Source organism: Pseudophryne corroboree, chromosome 1 (genome assembly GCF_028390025.1).
Source record: "Pseudophryne corroboree isolate aPseCor3 chromosome 1, aPseCor3.hap2, whole genome shotgun sequence".
NCBI lineage: Eukaryota > Metazoa > Chordata > Amphibia > Anura > Myobatrachidae > Pseudophryne > Pseudophryne corroboree.
The window spans coordinates 813,910,109-813,927,330 of NC_086444.1; the positions used below are offsets into that span (position 1 = coordinate 813,910,109).

Here is a 17,222-nt window from a genome sequence, read left to right on the forward strand (position 1 = left end):
CCTGTCCGAATGGACAAACAGATATGGGCTTTTTTGAGAAAAAACCACCAATTTGACACTCGCCTGGTCCAGGCCAGGGCCAAGAGCATGGTCACTTTTTATGTGAGATGCTGCAAATCCACATATTTGACTGGTTTTAAACCAATGTGATTTGAGAAATCCCAGAACTACGTTGAGATCCCACAGTGCCACTGGAGGCACAAAAAAGGGGTTTGTATATGCAATACTCCCTTGACAAACTTCTGGACTTCAGGAACTGAAGCCAATTCTTTCTGGAAGAAAATTTACAGGGCCGAATTTGAACCTTAATGGACCCCAATTTGAGGCCCATAGACACTCCTGTTTGCAGGAAATGCAGGAAACGACCGAGTTGAAATTTCTTTGTGGGGCCTTCCTGGCCTCACACCACGCAACAAATTTTCGCCACACGTGGTGATAATGTTGTGCGGTCACCTCCTTTCTGGCTTTGACCAGGGTAGGAATGACCTCTTCCGGAATGCCTTTTTTCCCTTAGGATCCGGCTTTCCATCGCCATGCCGACAAACGCAGCTGCGGTAAGTCTTGGAACAGACATGGTACTTGCTGAAGCAAGTCCCTTCTTAGCGGCAGAGGCCATAAGACCTCTGTAAGCATCTCTTGAAGTTCCGGGTACCAAGTCCTTCTTGGCCAATCCGGAGCCATGAGTATAGTTCTTACTCCTCTACGTCTTATAATTCTCAGCACCTTAGGTATGAGAAGCAGAGGAGGGAACACATACACCGACTGGTACACCCACGGTGTTACCAGAACGTCCACATCTATTGCCTGAGGGTCCCTTGACCTGGCGCAATACCTGTCCCGTTTTTTGTTCAGACGGGACGCCATCATGTCCACCTTTGGTATTTCCCAACGGTTTACAATCATGTGGAAAAAACTTCTCAATGAAGTTTCCACTCTCCCGGGTGGAGGTCGTGCTGAGGAAGTCTGCTTCCCAGTTTCCATTCCCGGGATGAAAAACTGCTGACAGTGTTATCACATGATTTTCCGCCCAGCGAAAAGTCCTTGCAGTTTCTGCCATTGCCCTCCTGCTTCTTGTGTCGCCCTGTCTGTTTACGTGGGCGACTGCCGTGATGTTTTTCCCACTGGATCAATACCGGCTGACCTTGAAGCAGAGGTCTTGCTAAGCTTAGAGCATTATAAATTTACCCTTAGCTCCAGTATATTTATGTGGAGAAAAGTCTCCATACTTGATCACACTCCCTGGAAATTTTTCCCTTGTGTGACTGCTCCCCAGCCTCTCAGGCTGGGCTCCGTGGTTACCAGCATCCAATCCTGAATGCCGAATCTGCGGCCCTCTAGAAGATGAGCACTCTATAACCACCACAGGAGAGACACCCTTGTCCTTGGATATTGGGTTATCCGCTGATGCATCTGAAGATGCGATCCGGACCATTTGTCCAGCAGATCCCACTGAAAAGTTCTTACGTGAAATCTGCCGAATGGAATTGCTTCGTAGGAAGCCACCATTTTTACCAGGACCCTTGTGCAATGATGCACTGTTTTTAGGAGGTTCCTGACTTGCTCGGATAACTCCCTGGCTTTCTCTTCCGGGAGAAACACCTTTTTCTGGACTGTGTCCAGAATCATCCCTAGGCACAGCAGACGTGTCGTCGGGATCAGCTGCGATTTTGGAATATTTAGAATCCACCCGTGCTGATTGTAGCAGTATCCGAGATAGTGCTACTCCGACCTCCAACTGTTCCCTGGACTATGCCCCTATCAGGAGATCGTCCAAGTAAGGGATAATTAAGACGCCTTTTCTTCGAAGAAGAATCATCAATTCGGCCATTACCTTGGTAAAGACCCCGGGGTGCCGTGGACAATCCAAACGGCAGCGTCTGAAACTGATAGTGACAGTTCTGCACCACGAACCTGAGGTACCCTTAGTGAGAAGGGCAAATTTGGGACATAGAGGTAAGCATCCCTGATGTCCCGGGACACTATATAGTCCCCTTCTTCCTGGTTCGTTATCACTGCTCTGAGTGACTTCATCTTAATTTGAACCTTTGTAAGTGTTCAAAAAAAAATTTTTTAGAATAAGTCTCACCTAGCCTTCTGGCTTCAGTACCACAATATAGTGTGGAATAATACCCCTTTTCTGTAGTAGGAGGGGTAATTTAATTGTCACCTGCTGGGAACACAGCTTGTGAATTTTTTCCCATACTACCTCCTTGTCGGAGGGAGACTTGGTAAAGCAGACTTCAGGAGCCTGCGAAGGGGAAACGTCTCGACATTCCCATCTGTACCCCCGGGATACTACTTGTAGGATCCAGGGGTCCTGTACGGTCTCAGCGCCATGCTGAGAACTTGTCAGACGCGGTGGAACGCTTCTGTTCCTGGGAATAGGCTGCCTGTTGCAGTCTTCTTCCCTTTCCTCTATCCCTGGGCAGATATGATCTTATAGGGACGAGAGGACTGAGGCTGAAAAGACGGTGTCTTTTTCTGCAGAGATGTGACTTAGGGTAAAAAACGGTGGATTTTCCAGCAGTTGCCGTGACCACCAGGTCCGATGGACCGACCCCAAACAAGTCCTCTTCCTTTATACGGCCATACTGTGCCGTTTGGAATCTGCATCACCTGACCACTGTCGTGTCCATAACATCTTCTGGCAGTTATGGACATCGCGTTTATTCATGATGCCAGAGTGCAAATATCCCTCTGTGCATCTCGCATATATAGAAATGCTCTATAGTCAATAAAATACTGTCCCTGTCAAGGGTATCAATATTTTTAGTCAGGGAATCCGACCAAGCCACCCTAGCTCTGCACATCCAGGCTGAGGCGATCGCTGGCCGCAGTATAACACCAGTATGTGTGTATATACTTTTTATTATATTTTCCAGCCTTGTCAGCTGGTCCTTGAGGACGGCCCTATCTATAGACGGTACCGCCACTTGTTTTGATAAGCGTGTGAGCGCCTTATCCACCTTAAGGGGTGTTTCCCAACGCGCCCTAACTTCTGGCGGGAAAGGGTATACCGCCCATAATTTTCTATCGGGGGGAACCCACGCATCATCACACACTTTATTTAATTTATCTGATTCAGGAAAAACTATGGTAGTTTTTTCACATCCCACATAATACCCTCTTTTGTGGTACTTGTAGTATCAGAAATACGTAACACCTCCTTCATTGCCTTTAACGTGTGGCCCTAATAAGGAATACGTTTGTTTATTCACCGTCGACACTGGATTCAGTGTCCCTGTCTGTGTCTGTGTCGACCGACTAAAGTAAACGGGCGTTTTAAAACCCTTGACGGTGTTTTTGAGACGTCTGGACCGTACTAATTGTTTGTCGGCCGTCTCATGTCGTCAACCGACCTTGCAGCGTGTTGACATTATCACGTAATTTCCTAAATAAGCCATCCATTCCGGTGTCGACTCCCTAGAGAGTGACATCACCATTACAGGCAATTGCTCCGCCTCCTCACCAACATCGTCCTCCTACCTGTCGACACACACGTACCGACACACAGCACACACACAGGGAATGCTCTGATAGAGGACAGGACCCACTAGCCCTTTGGAGAGACAGAGGGAGAGTTTGCCAGCACACACCAAAAACGCTATAATTATATAGGGACAACCTTATATAAGTGTTTTCCCTTATAGCATCTTAATATATATATATAAGCATATCGCCAAATTAGTGCCCCCCCTCTCTGTTTTAACCCTGTTTCTGTAGTGCAGTGCAGGGGAGAGCCTGGGAGCCTTCCCTCCAGCCTTTCTGTGAGGGAAAATGGCGCTGTGTGCTGAGGAGATAGGCCCCGCCCCTTTTTCGGCGGCCTCGTCTCCCGCTCTTAACGGATTCTGGCAGGGGTTAAATATCTCCATATAGCCTCCGGAGGCTATATGTGAGGTATTTTTAGCCAAAATAGGTATTCATTTGCCTCCCAGGGCGCCCCCCTCCCAGCGCCCTGCACCCTCAGTGACTGCCGTGTGAAGTGTGCTGAGAGGAAAATGGCGCACAGCTGCAGTGCTGTGCGCTACCTTTAGAAGACTGAGGAGTCTTCTGCCGCCGATTCTGGACCTCTTCTTACTTCAGCATCTGCAAGGGGGCCGGCGGCAAGGCTCCGGTGACCATCCAGGCTGTACCTGTGATCGTCCCTCTGGAGCTGATGTCCAGTAGCCAAGAAGCCAATCCATCCTGCACGCAGGTGAGTTCACTTCTTCTCCCCTAAGTCCCTCGTTGCAGTGATCCTGTTGCCAGCAGGACTCACTGTAAAATAAAAAACCTAAGCTAAACTTTCCTAAGCAGCTCTTTAGGAGAGCCACCTAGATTGCACCCTTCTCGGCCGGGCACAAAATCTAACAGGCTTGGAGGGGGGTCATGGGGGGAGGAGCCAGTGCACACCACCTGATCCTAAAGCTTTACTTTTTGTGCCCTGTCTCCTGCGGAGCCGCTATTCCCCCATGGTCCTTTCAGGAACCCCAGCATCCACTAGGACGATAGAGAAAATAAGTTTTATTTTCAAGTCCACTTTGAGTGATTTCTTTTCTAAAAACTATCTATTTATTTATCTATCCATCATCTATATATCTGTAACGTTTTTTAATAGCTCCACCCAAAGACCCTTAGTTCCTGAACCTATTTTTCAAGAATTTTTTTACTGGCTACACCCAAGAATGCATAAGAATACATAATTGGATTATTCTTATTTAGAAGAAAAAAATCAATGGATTATTCTAAAGTAGCCTTTTATGAGCCCTGATCTAAATCTGTGAATATCCGTGGAAAGAGTTGAAACATGCAGTGTGGAGAAGGCACCCATTAGACCTGAGACAGCTGGAATAGTCTGCTAAGGAAGAGAAGGCTAAACTACCTGTTGAAAGGTACAGAGGTCTTACTGAGGTCTATAAAATTAGCTTTATTGCAGTGATTGCTTCTAAAGATTGTGCAACAAAATATTAGGTTAAGGGTCTTATCATTTTTGTCTATGCTATTTTTATTTGTTTTAATATTTAATACATTCTATTGAATCAAAAATCAAACACAAAGTCTGATTTCTATTAAATATGGAATAAACAATGATGGATGCCATTAGAACAAATATGTATAACTTTGGCCATGTTGTGTACTAAAAGCAAACTAACAGAAAGCTGTCCAGGGGCCTTTATGAGAGCCAGAAGGCAGAAAGGGGGAGGGCACATTGCAGTACCCCGCACCCCAGAAGGGTGTCCCCCAATATATCATGGAGTCAGAAATTACTTGCTCTCCTGTAAAGAGCATGAAAACCTTCAATAAGTGACCATGTCATCAGACTTGCTTGTGAACACCATATCCAATGTGCCTAATTGTGTGTGGGGGGGTCAGAGGGAAATGGAGCCAAAATCTGGTTGCAGGGTGCATAAGTGGTCAGATTCCCATGTACAGGCCCAGAGTGCAGCGTGTGCGGGAAGGTGGGAGTGGACAGCCTGAGCTGATAGAAGCCAGGTACAGACACCCTCCCCAGGTGCTGCTGCTATAGAGGGCCACAACGCATCTCCTCATTGTCCTCTATGGCTGCCTATGGGTCTCTGTGCTCTTGATGCTACTTTCTGGGAAGAGGGTGTACAGTATCTCCCACCTTTCACCTAGAGGAAGCCATTTCCATCATGCCTTATGCATTCACTACAAGAAGCAACACACCTGACATATTGTATATACACACTGTATCCATCACTACAGCTAAGCTGTGTGATGAATCATTTCTATAACTCTAGGGCCAGCGCAAGCATCATACGCTGTCTTGTGTGATGATTTGATCATTAACTCCGCAGGTAGTCTGGCCCGGGTATGGGAGTAGTGATTGTACCCCTCTGATGGCAGCCCTGTACAAATGCATACTGTGTATTAATTACACGGCAAGGAAAGCACTATTTCACTCATTACAACATAAAGAACATTGTTGTTAATTCAGAAACTTAGAACCATGCAGTTCCTGATATAATGGTAATTTGGCAGTGCTATGAATACAGTTTTGAATACAATGCTGAGTGCAAACATTCACATTACTGAAATGTTAAACAGAGTTCTTCTCAAACATTAATTCATATAAATATGGGGTTAGGTACGAAATCAGATTACGGATAGCGGGATCTTGGTGGTCAGAATCCTGACGGATCGTTGTAAGTATTTTTACCTTACTCCCCCACAAGCCTATCCCTAACCTTCCCCACCCCTGTAGCCTAACCCTAACTCTAACTCTTCTCCTAGTGCCTTACCCAAACGCCAGTACTTCCATTCGGGATCCTTCAGGATACTGTTGTTGGTATTCTAACTGTCGAGATTCTGACCGCATACTCAACTATGCCATGCCAGAGAGAATTGTATGCAGTGCCAGAGAGAATAAAACATGTGCTTTGAAGGTCATAGGACAGGGCAATACCATTTAGCATGTGTGTTCTAGTTCTCATCTTGTTAACTTAATACAGACATGCCTTGTTATAGTATTGTAATTTCAAATAAGTTTAAAAAAAAGGAGAGTTATGGTAGACTACCATGGCTAACTCTCTTTCAGCGAGGTACATTGGGTTCAACAGGGAAACATCGGGGTGTACAGCGGATCTTGATCCAGAGGCACCAACAGGCTAAAGCTTTAGGCTGTCCCAGGATGCATTGGGGCCTCCTCTACAACCCCGCCTCCAGGCACTGTGAGCTCAGTTTCATTAACCAGTCCAATGCAGGATCAGGCAAGAGAGAAGGCAGATGTTAGTCACATAGAACCACATACTCACGACAGGAGAAGGGACCAGCGGCTAATGCCATACAAACCAATAGAAGCTAGGTGCGTCGGGGTGGGTGCCTGTGGAACCCAATGTATCTCGCAGAAAGAGAGTTAACCATGGTAAGTCTACCATAACTTTCCTTTTCTGCAGCAGGGTACATTGTGTTCCACAGGGAAACATCGGGGATGTCCTAAAGCAGTTCCTCAAGGGAGGGGACGCACCTTAGCGAGTATGAGAACCCGGCGTCCAAAGGAAGCATCCTGGGAGGCGGAAGTATCAAAGGCATAGAACCTAATGAACGTGTTCACTGAGAACCACGTAGCCATCTTGCACAATTGTTCTGCAGACGCACCACGGCGGGCCGCGCAAGAAGGTCCAACAGAGTAGAATGGACTATAATAGCAGAATGAGCTGGGAGACCAGCCTGCGCATAAGTTTGTGCAATCACCATTCTTATCCATCTGGCCAAGGTTTGTTATTCACAGGCCAGCCACGTTTGTGAAAACCAAACAAGCCAAAAAGTGAATCTGACCTCCTGATAGAGGCAGTACTCTCCACATATATACGAGCCTGTACCACATCCAAAGACCGCTCTTTGGAGGACAAATCAGAAGAGCTAAAGGTCGGAACCACAATCTATTGGTTAAGGTAAAAAGATGACACTACCTTAAGTAAATAACCTGGGCCAATTCTAAGAACTACCCAGTCACGATGAAATATCAAAAAGGGTGGACGACAGGACAAAGGGGGTAATTCAGACCTGATCGCAGCAGAAAATTTGTTAATAGTTGGGCAAAACCATGCGCAGTGCAGGTGTGGCAGCTATAACATTTGCAGAGAGAGTTAGATTTGGGTGGGTTATTTTGTTTCTGTGCAGGGTAAATACTGGCTGCTTTATTTTTACACTGCAAATTAGATTTCAGTTTGAACACACCCCACCCAAATCTAACTCTCTCTGCACGTTATATCTGCCCCCCCCCCACCCCCCCCCACCCCACCCCCTGCAGTGCACGTGGGGCCTAATTCAGACCTGGTCGCACGCAGGCTATTTTTTGCACTGCTGCAACCAGGTAATCGCCGCCTACAGGGGAGGGGGTTAGAGCTTTGCAGGAGTGCGTTCGGCTGTGCAGAGAGCTGCAAAAGCAAAAGTTTGTGCAGTCTCTGCATAGCTCAAGACTTACTTAGCCGCTGCGTTGATCGTTGCTGTAGCTGACGTCAGGAACCCTCCCTGTAAACATCTGGGCACACCTGCGTTTTCCAGGACACTCCCAGAAAACGGTGAGTTGACACCCCCGGACGACCTCTTCCTGTCAATCATCTTGCGTTCGCCGCTGCGAACGCGTTCTTCGTTCTTTTCGTTGCTGCCCTTACGCGTGCGCAGTACAGACCCGATCGCACGGCTGCGAAAAAAGGCAGCGTGCGATCGGGTCTGAATGACCCCCATAGTTTTGCCAACTGCTAACAAATTTGCCGCTACGAGCGATCTGAATTTGGCCCAAAGCGCCTAAGTCCGACACCCTTCTAGCAGAGGCAATAGCCAGTAAAAACATGACCTTGGCTGTGAGGCATTTCAGGTCCACCAACTCAAGAGGTTCATATGGATACTCTTGCAGGGCATTCAGAACAACAGACAGATCCCATGGAGCCACAGGAGGGACATAGGGAGACTGAATCCGAAGAACACCCTGAGTGAATGTATGAACGTCAGGTATAGATGCAATTTTTCTCTAAAAACAAACCAACAAGGCAGATATATGAGGGAGGCCAGACAATGGCCTAAACCCAGGCCGCATTGCAGAAAAGCCAGAATTCTGGAAGATCTGAATCTGCATGCATCATAATTCTTATCAGCACACCAGGTAAAGTAAGAATTTCAGACCCTGTAATAAATCCGGGCAGATGCCGGTTTGCGGGCTTTCAACATAGTTTGGGTGACCGCCTCAGAGAATCCTTTGGCCCTCAGGAATGATGCTTCAAGAGCCACGCCGTCAAAGCCAGTCTGGCCAGGACCGGATAAAGACAAGGGCCCTGTACGAGGAGGTCTGGGCGCTGAGGAAGTAGAAGGGGACTCTCTGTCGATAGACCCTGCAGGTCTGAGAACCAATTCCATCTTAGCCATGCTGGAGCGGCTAGAAGTAGTATTCCTCCTTTTTTGAACTTCCGCAGTACCCTGGGCAGGAGTGACACTGGAGGGAACACGTATGGCAGCCGAAAGTTCCATGGAATTGCCAGTGCATCCACGAACGCTGATTGAGGATCCCTGGTTCTTGATCCAAAGACTGGAACTTTGTGATTGTGTCGAGACGCCATCAGGTCTACATCTGGTAGGACCCACTTGTCCACCAGGAGTTGAAAGACTTCTGGATGAAGACTCCACTCTCCATCGTGCATGTCCTGGTGACTGAGGAAGTCCGCTTCCCAGTTTAGGACGCCCGGAACACTGCCGATATTGCTGGCAGATGGCGTTCCGCCCAACAAAGGATCTTTGACACTTCCATCATAGCCATGCGGCTTAGAGTGCCGCCTTGAATGTTTATGTATGCCACCGTTCTTGAACCGGCCTGTTCTATACCAGAGGCAGGATGAGAGTCAGTACATTGAAAACCGCCCGCAACTCCAGAATGTTTATCGGGAGGAGTGATTCCTTCTGGTCCAGCGACCCTGAAAAGAGTGTTGCTCCAACACCGCACCTCATCCCTCAGACTGGCGTCCGTTGTCAGTAGGACCCAGTCTTGAATCCAGAAGGGACGGCCCCTGCTCAATTTCTGGTCCTGTAGCCAACAGGTCAGCGACAGCTGAACCACCGGAGTCAAAGTGATCATGTGAGATCTGATCCGATGAGGTAGGCCGTCCCACTTGGAAAAAATTAACCTCTGCAAAGGGCGGGAATGAAATTGAGCGTACTCTACCATGTCGAATGCCGACACCATCAGTCCAAGTACTTGCATCGCCGAGTGTATCGATACTCTGGGGCGACAAATGAAGCATCTTATCCTGTCCTGAAGCCTCTGGACTTTTTCTGGAGACAGAAACAGTCACTGACTGTGTGTGTCCAGGAGTGTCCCCAGGTGCACCATGCTCTGAGCTGGGACCAGCGAGGATTTCTTCCAATTGATGAGCCACCCGTGGGCTTGTAGGAAGCTTACCGCCAACTGCAGATGACTGAGGAGGACATCTTGGGAGTTTGCCAGAATCAGCAAGTCGTCCAGATACACCAGGATCCTGACTCCCTGGCAACGGAGATGAGCCGTCATTACGGCCATGACCTTGGTGAAGATCCGAGGAGCCATAGCCAGTCCAAATGGCAGAGCCTGGAACGGATAGTGGAGGTCGCCAATAGCTGATGCGACATGGCAACAGGTACTTGCAAGTACGCATTCTGTATATCCAGGTATACCATATAGTCTCCGGGTTCCATAGCCAGTACAATTGAGCGTTTCCACACGGAACTTGGACACTCTCACAAACTTGTTCAGTGATTTGAGGTTGAGTATAGGCAGGAAAGACCCATTGGGTTTCAGAAGTAGAAACAGGGTCGAGTAGTGTCCTCTGCCTCTGTGGGACAGAGGTACTGGCACTACCACTACTGTATTCAGGAGGGAACTCTCAACCTTTTGCAGAGCTTGCGCCTTTAACGGATCCGAATGAATAACTGTGGTGCAAAACTGGCGAGGGGGACATCTCTTGAAGGAGAGACAACTTCCCGCACCCATGCATCTGAAGTGGTCTTTAACCAGACCTGGGTGAACTGCAGAAGTCAGTCTCCCACCCTGGGGTCCCCCAGGGGGAGGCCCGCCCCGTCACGTGGCAGTCTAGTCATGTTTAGAAGCAGGCTGACGGGTCGCCCAGGATTGTTTATTCCTGGGCATTGTAGTTTTGAGAGCACAAGAGAGTTTTGGGAGTGTCTAGGGCATGTCTGACCTTTTCCTTTCCCTTGAGGCTGAAAGGAACGAAAAGTGGTACCTTTTGCCTTCTGTGCAAAAGGATTAGTATTTGGGAGCAAAGCAGTCTTAGCAGCTGCTAACTCAGACATAATTTTATTAAGGTCTTCCCCAAACAAAATGTCTCCCTTAAAGGGGAGTACCTCCAACGTCTTTTTGCAGTCGAGCTCCACCTTCCATGACCTCAACCACAGAACACAGCGAGCCAGGACAGACGTAGTCGACACCTTGGCTGCCAACACACCCACCTCAGAGGACGCCTCCTGAATGTAATATGTTGCAGTGGTAATATGAGGCAGGTATTGTCTGGCATTGTCAGATATATCCTCGGGCAGCTCTTCCTCTAATGTCTGAACCCATGCTTCAATACAATAGTGGGTCTATGTACAGCACCTGTAAGGGAGTAAATAGATTTCAGGCATCCCTCCACACGCTTATCTGTCAGTTCCTTCAGTGAAGTGACAGTAGTGACAGGCAGAGTGGATGACACCACTAGGCGGGAGACGTGAGAATCCACCGGCGGTGAATTTTCCAACTTGTTACATAACTCTGCAAGAAGAGGATAGCGAGCCAAGGCCCGTTTAGACAGAGGGAATTTCTTCCCTGGATTAGACCAGGGTTACTGCCTGATGTCCACTAAATGGTCAGAATAGGATGATAGATTTTTAACCACCTTCTGTCGTTTAAACATATCAGTTTTCTTAGCCAAAGTCATGGAATCCTCATCATCAGTGATTTTGTAGGATCTGCTTAAAAGCAACCACTAGGGCAGGGACATCAATGTGCAATGGAGAATCCTCATCAGAAATACCTGATTCAGTGTCTGACAGGACAGTATGCTCCCCCTCCCTCTTCAGATGAAACATCTGAGAGAATCGTGGATTGTGAGGAGGAAGCAGCCCGCTTAGATGACCCAGAGACACGGGAGTGACCTGGAGTGGATTTTTGTCTGACCAAGGATTGATTTAATTGCTGCAACTGGTTAGACAAATTTTCAGCCCAAGGTGGATTAACTATAGGGACAATTTGTGGCTGCAGTTGCACAGGTGGTCCCATAGGGGGCGTAAGACGTTCCATCAGAATACCCAATAGGTTTGTGAATGCAGCCCAGGGTGGCTCCTGATTGATTACAAAAGCTGCGGACTGACTGGGAGATGTATGACACACAGTACACAGACCATCATGCAGAACTTCCCCCTCAGTTAAATCTTTGGTGCATGCTCTGCATAATGCAGGAGCATCCACAGACTTACTGCCCTTCTTGTTAGACATTGTACACAAATGCAACAACAGAGCGGTTTAGTACGATAAAGCCAGACAGAGTACAATACCTGCGAGTGTGTGGCAGCTCCAGGGCGGGAAAATCTGCAGTAGATGAAACATTACCAAAATTTACCAAACAGGATGTTCAGCACTCTTCATTTGGCATTCCATAGATGAACCTGAATTAAGGTAAACATAAATTATGTTATTATAGACATGTGCTTTGATAAACGTGTGCTCTACTAACTTGCTGGGCATCTTACTTTGGTGTTCCTTGCTCAATTTTTTAATATTTACGTTTCTTAATTTTCCAATTAAATACTCGGGTGGGAGGCGCGAATGACGGTCTGTGGGCTGGATGAAGGTAGATCAGAGGGCTGGACTTGGGGGGGAGGGGCAGTGGAATGTGTTCGGTGTGTGGCTGACAGCTGTGGGGAGTGGGTAGAGCGCGTCCCTGCAGGTACAGCAGAGAGCTGTCCAGCAACTACAAGGGGAGAAGCCATAAAAGTGGTGGGGGTTGGATAGCGCAGGCTGTGAGCTGGCCGGGGTTAATGGAAAGCGTTCCGACGGCTACTTGTGTTTTGTCTGTAGCTGTGAGCTATGGGAAGGGGGCCGGAGATTGTGCAACATGGTCCTGGGGGGTGGGGATTGATTGATGCTGGGGTTGGGGGTACATCTTTGAATTTGCCAGGGAGCATGTCACAAATGACTGCACTGGGGGCAAGAGGTACATACAGCAACTGAGCATGTCCCCATTATCCAACTTCTCCCTCCCATGCACATGGTCATTGTACTACCCCCGCCCCCCTGCAGTTCCGCCTGTTGGGGTGGCCCAGGCCACACTGCCCTCCCCCTTCCCCGATGTAGAGAGTGCCGCTGCCAGCAGAGAGGACACTGCTGCAGCATCAGCCTCTCTCCCCAGCGCAGCACACAGTGTCCTCTCTCTCTATGCGTGACGCACGGGGAGTAAGCCCACCCACCACCACCCCACAGCCATCACCGCCGCCCCCCCCCCCCCCCTGCTGCTTATCCAGCGCCCCCCATCTAGCGCGTGCGGCCGCATAAAACCCTTTTTCCCAGTATTTCTAAAGGAGGGGGGCTGGCTACACCTTCCTGTATTGGCCGCGCCCCCTCCAATTACCTGGGCCCAGCACAGCTGCCAGTGCCCCTGAACCCCATGGCAGGATGTACTAAAGAAGATATGCGATAAAAACCCGGGGCTCCGACGCAGAGGGTAATGCCAGCCATAGTTGACTTTAGCCTATAGTAGCCTATGGGCTTCTTTCCGTGTTGCGCTGTGTGAGGGATCCGAATGGATACCCCCCAGCATGCCTCATGGCTGCCGCTGCCTTCTGCGCATATGCACACGTATTTTCCGGGTCATAAACCCAGAAGTCCAGGGATTTGAGCGCATAACGAAGGACAGCTCTTATCGAAACGGCTGTCCTTGCAATACTAAGCACATATATACTAAGCTCATAAATACTTAGTACATATGCGATTTGTAAATGTGATGTGTAGCGGGATGTGCACAGCAAGGTTAATACATCCCACCCCTATCTTTAGCATTTTATTATGTTAAGGTGTTTGTACACGTGTCAGACCGAAAGTATTGATTATTTACACTAAAAGCAAACAAGCATTCACTTAAGTGGCTGCAGTGCTTAATCCTATTGTTGAAGTCCTATTTACCCAGATCCTTGTCTTCCCAAAGTAACATTTTCATATTGAAGTGTGTGGTTTTAATTGTCATGCTTATGCAATGTAGTTGAGGGGAATTCAGTTGTTTGGTAATGTGCGTCCAGTTATTCTGTCTGTTCTTTTCGCAGCTGTCACGCCTGTTTAGACAGACAATGGGTGTCGGAGAACAGCCGCAATTCAATTGTTTTAATAAGTTATTGTTGATGGCACAATAAAAAAGGTATGGAGTGCGAAGCAGAGCATTGGACGCCAATTCTCCATTATTAATGGCGTGCCTGACTCGCAGACCCTGGCCAGCTGCTAGCGTCCTTGGGACAATGCAGACGGAGTGGAAATAAAAGGTGGCGCAGGAGCCTGGAGTGTGCAGTCTGCGGCTGGGGCGCGAGTGTGCGCCACCCGCTGTTGTGTGCTGGAGGGGAGTGAGCTGACCCTCCATGTGTCGAGGTGAGGGAGGGGGCTGTGGAGTGCCACAGTTTAAAGTTGAAAGAAGTGAAATTTATATATATTTAAAAAAAAAAAAAAACTAGGGTTATTTAAAAATACTTAAATATAAGTTATAAAATAAAATGAAATATTTAAAAAAGAAATGTAAAATCAAACTCACACCCCCTCAGGGGTGGCGAGTACTAGCATGACCAAAAGACCAACAATAGACACCCAAACACAACTTTTCATGACTGTTTAAAACAACTGAATTGCAAATCCCATGCTGAAGATAGGCAAACTTTAAAAAACATGTTTAGATAGGAAAAAACAGACACCCAAATGACTTTTCAAGCAACTGAATTCCCCCAATGGGAGGAATTCCATTGTTTTGGGTGTCTAAAAATCCTGTCTAAACGGGACTGTTTAGATGGCCAAACAATTGTCACTATTCATTGTTGTTTGGGCGCTCATGCTCATCGCGCATGTCGTGTCCAAACAGACAGTGTTTAGCTACGTAAAATGGCTAAACCCGTCTAATCTCCTGCTTTGGGCCCAAAGTGCCGTTTTGGACACATTTTTCTCGCACCTCTGGAAGCTGTGAGAAAAAATGTGTCCCCCGAATGGCAGAAAAATTGAATTGCTGCCATTGGGTGCCCTCTAGTGACGGCCGTGGAAAAAAAAAAAGTTTGAATCAGCCCCAATGTCTCCCAGTATAGTGCCAGTTACACATATTCAATTGTCTGTTTTTTCCTATCTAATAGACAGGTAAAAAAACAGACACTCAACCATTTGAATTCCTGCCATAATGTCTTCCAGTATAGTGCCAGTTACACATAATGGGGCAATTGTATTAAGCCTGGAGAAGTGATAATGTAGCAAATAAAGAAGTGATAAGTGAAAGGTGATAACACACCAGCCAATCAGTCCTAACTGTCATTTTTCAAACCTGTAATGATTGGCTGGTGCGTTATCACCTTCCCCTTATCACTTCTTTATCACTGCCTTATCACTTCTGTAGGCTTAAAACATCTGACCCAATGTCCCCCAGTATAGTGCAAGTTACACATAATGTCCCCAGCATAGTGTCACTTACCTATAATGTCTCCCAGTATAGTTCCAGTTACACATAGGGCCGGATTCAAATGTTAAAGCGCCCCCCTATCTCCTGTCTAAAGTGATGGGAGATAGAGGGGCGATATTAAAATTTCCCCTGTTTTCACCCCTATCGCGCCCAGTACAGTCGGGTTCAGACGAACAAAGCACCTAAACCCTACTAAACTAATGGGCGCGATCGTGAAAAGACCTGTTTGGGTGCACAAACGGGTCTCTTTACATACATTTCAGCTCGTTACCTCCGGTTGTAGCGAGTTGAAATGATCTTGTCACGCCCGTCGGCAGTAACATTAGAATACTGCCAGCGGGCGTGATCGCTTCCGGGAGGGGGAGAGCACATTTGAATCTGGCCCATAATGTCCCCCAGTATAGCGCCAGTTACACATAATGTCTCCTAGTATAGTGCCAGCTACACATAATGTCCCCCAGTATAGTGCCATTTACACATAATTACTTCCAGTATAGTGCCTGATACACATAATGCCCCCATTACACACCCATCCTCCTGTGCAGCATTCCTCAGGGACTTACAGTAGCCGGATGCTACTTCGTAGGCATGCTGCATCAGGGGTCAGGGCTCCGACTGTAAGGGCTGAGGCTTTTAGAGCTCTGGCGTTCAGGGCTGTGGTTATCAGGGCTCCATGCTGGCTGCTTCATACCACTGCATGGGTGCCGGCAGGCAGTGCAGGCAACGTCGCCATAAGCAGATGGAGGCAGAATGCCGGGGGATGCAGTTCTGCCCTTTTCTGACCTGCAAAACGACCCCTGCGGTAGAGGCCGCATGTGACCCACAAGTTTGACACCCCTGCTCTAGTGTAACCCTGAAAGCTTGCTTTAGCACCTAGGGAGAGATCTAGCAATGCTAGGATTTGGCTCAAACCACCAATTTGTTTTGTTACTTATTAACATTGTGATATAAACCGCCATGTAAATCACACTGTCAACCCCCCACCAAAAAAAAAGTAAATAAAAATTCTAATGCATGTCACAGTCACAAACACATAAATCATCAACATCTCAATTGTGAAGCGCGGAGCAGGGAGAATTTACTAAAGACTTAGTTTCAAAATTGCACAAGAATTACAGTACTGTACCTCACTAGTTTCCGACAGTCAATATACTCCAGTAAGATTTCCTATTCATTTCAATTGAAAATGCATTTCTTTAGGATAAGAAAGCAAAGAAAAGCACATAGAAATGAATTGATTATGGAAATGAATAGAAAAACGCCTTGTCAAGTAAATTTTGGAAAACGTAAAGATGATGGTTGTTGCAGTAAAGACTTCAGAACAAGAGCCAGCATGTCTGGTCAATGAGGGCACATTGGAAAAGTTCTAAAATAATAAAGCATAGCTTTACTGTCTAAAGTTTAAAATAGATTGGAGGTCAGAAGATGATCAACCAATCACACAGTGTTCAGGGTGTAAGCGCTACTTGTTACTGACTGAGCTTTTACAATTCATTTCTATGGTATATAGAATAGATTAAATAGCAAATTAACTGGGAAAGGTGGGTTATTTTGCCCCTTTAGGCTTTGAGAATGGTCATTTACTCTTAAGTAAGTATATAATTAAGCTATTAATGTACTAGGATCATGCGGTTTTATACTGAAGGGTTTTTGTATTGGTATGTAGTGTTTGTGAGCTGTGTCTGGGTACTGCAGGAGTCATGTTACATGAACTATGAAAAAAACGAGATTTATGGTAAGAACTTACCGTTGTTAAATCTCTTTCTGCAAGGTACACTGGGCTCCACAAGGGTTAACATCGGGGTGTAGAGTAGGATCTTGATCCAAGGCACCAACAGGCTCAAAGGTTTTGTCTGTTCCCAAGATGCTCAGTGCCGCCTCCTCTATAACCCCGCCTCCATATATTTGTTGAAAGTTATGAGAAAAATACCCATGTTATTTTTTTTTTAACTTGTATTCATGAAAGTTTTAGACCAAATACAAAATCCATTTCAAGTGATACATAAATAAAAGCTGAAGCTGTCCTGAAAATAAAATGTCATGCAATTGCGATTACGGCTGTAT

At 47.0% G+C, this 17,222-nt stretch overlaps 1 long non-coding RNA gene across 1 annotated transcript in view; it reads right to left on the minus strand.

The window, feature by feature from the left end:
- Nucleotides 1-17,222, minus strand: part of LOC134949098 (uncharacterized) — a 120,855-nt gene that overhangs the window by 51,474 nt on the left and 52,159 nt on the right. The window contains exons 2-3 of the long non-coding RNA XR_010183103.1: nucleotides 16,906-17,053; nucleotides 12,019-12,129 (exon numbers count right to left, since the gene is read on the minus strand). This is a non-coding gene — a long non-coding RNA (uncharacterized LOC134949098). The remainder of the gene's footprint in view (nucleotides 1-12,018; nucleotides 12,130-16,905; nucleotides 17,054-17,222) is intronic.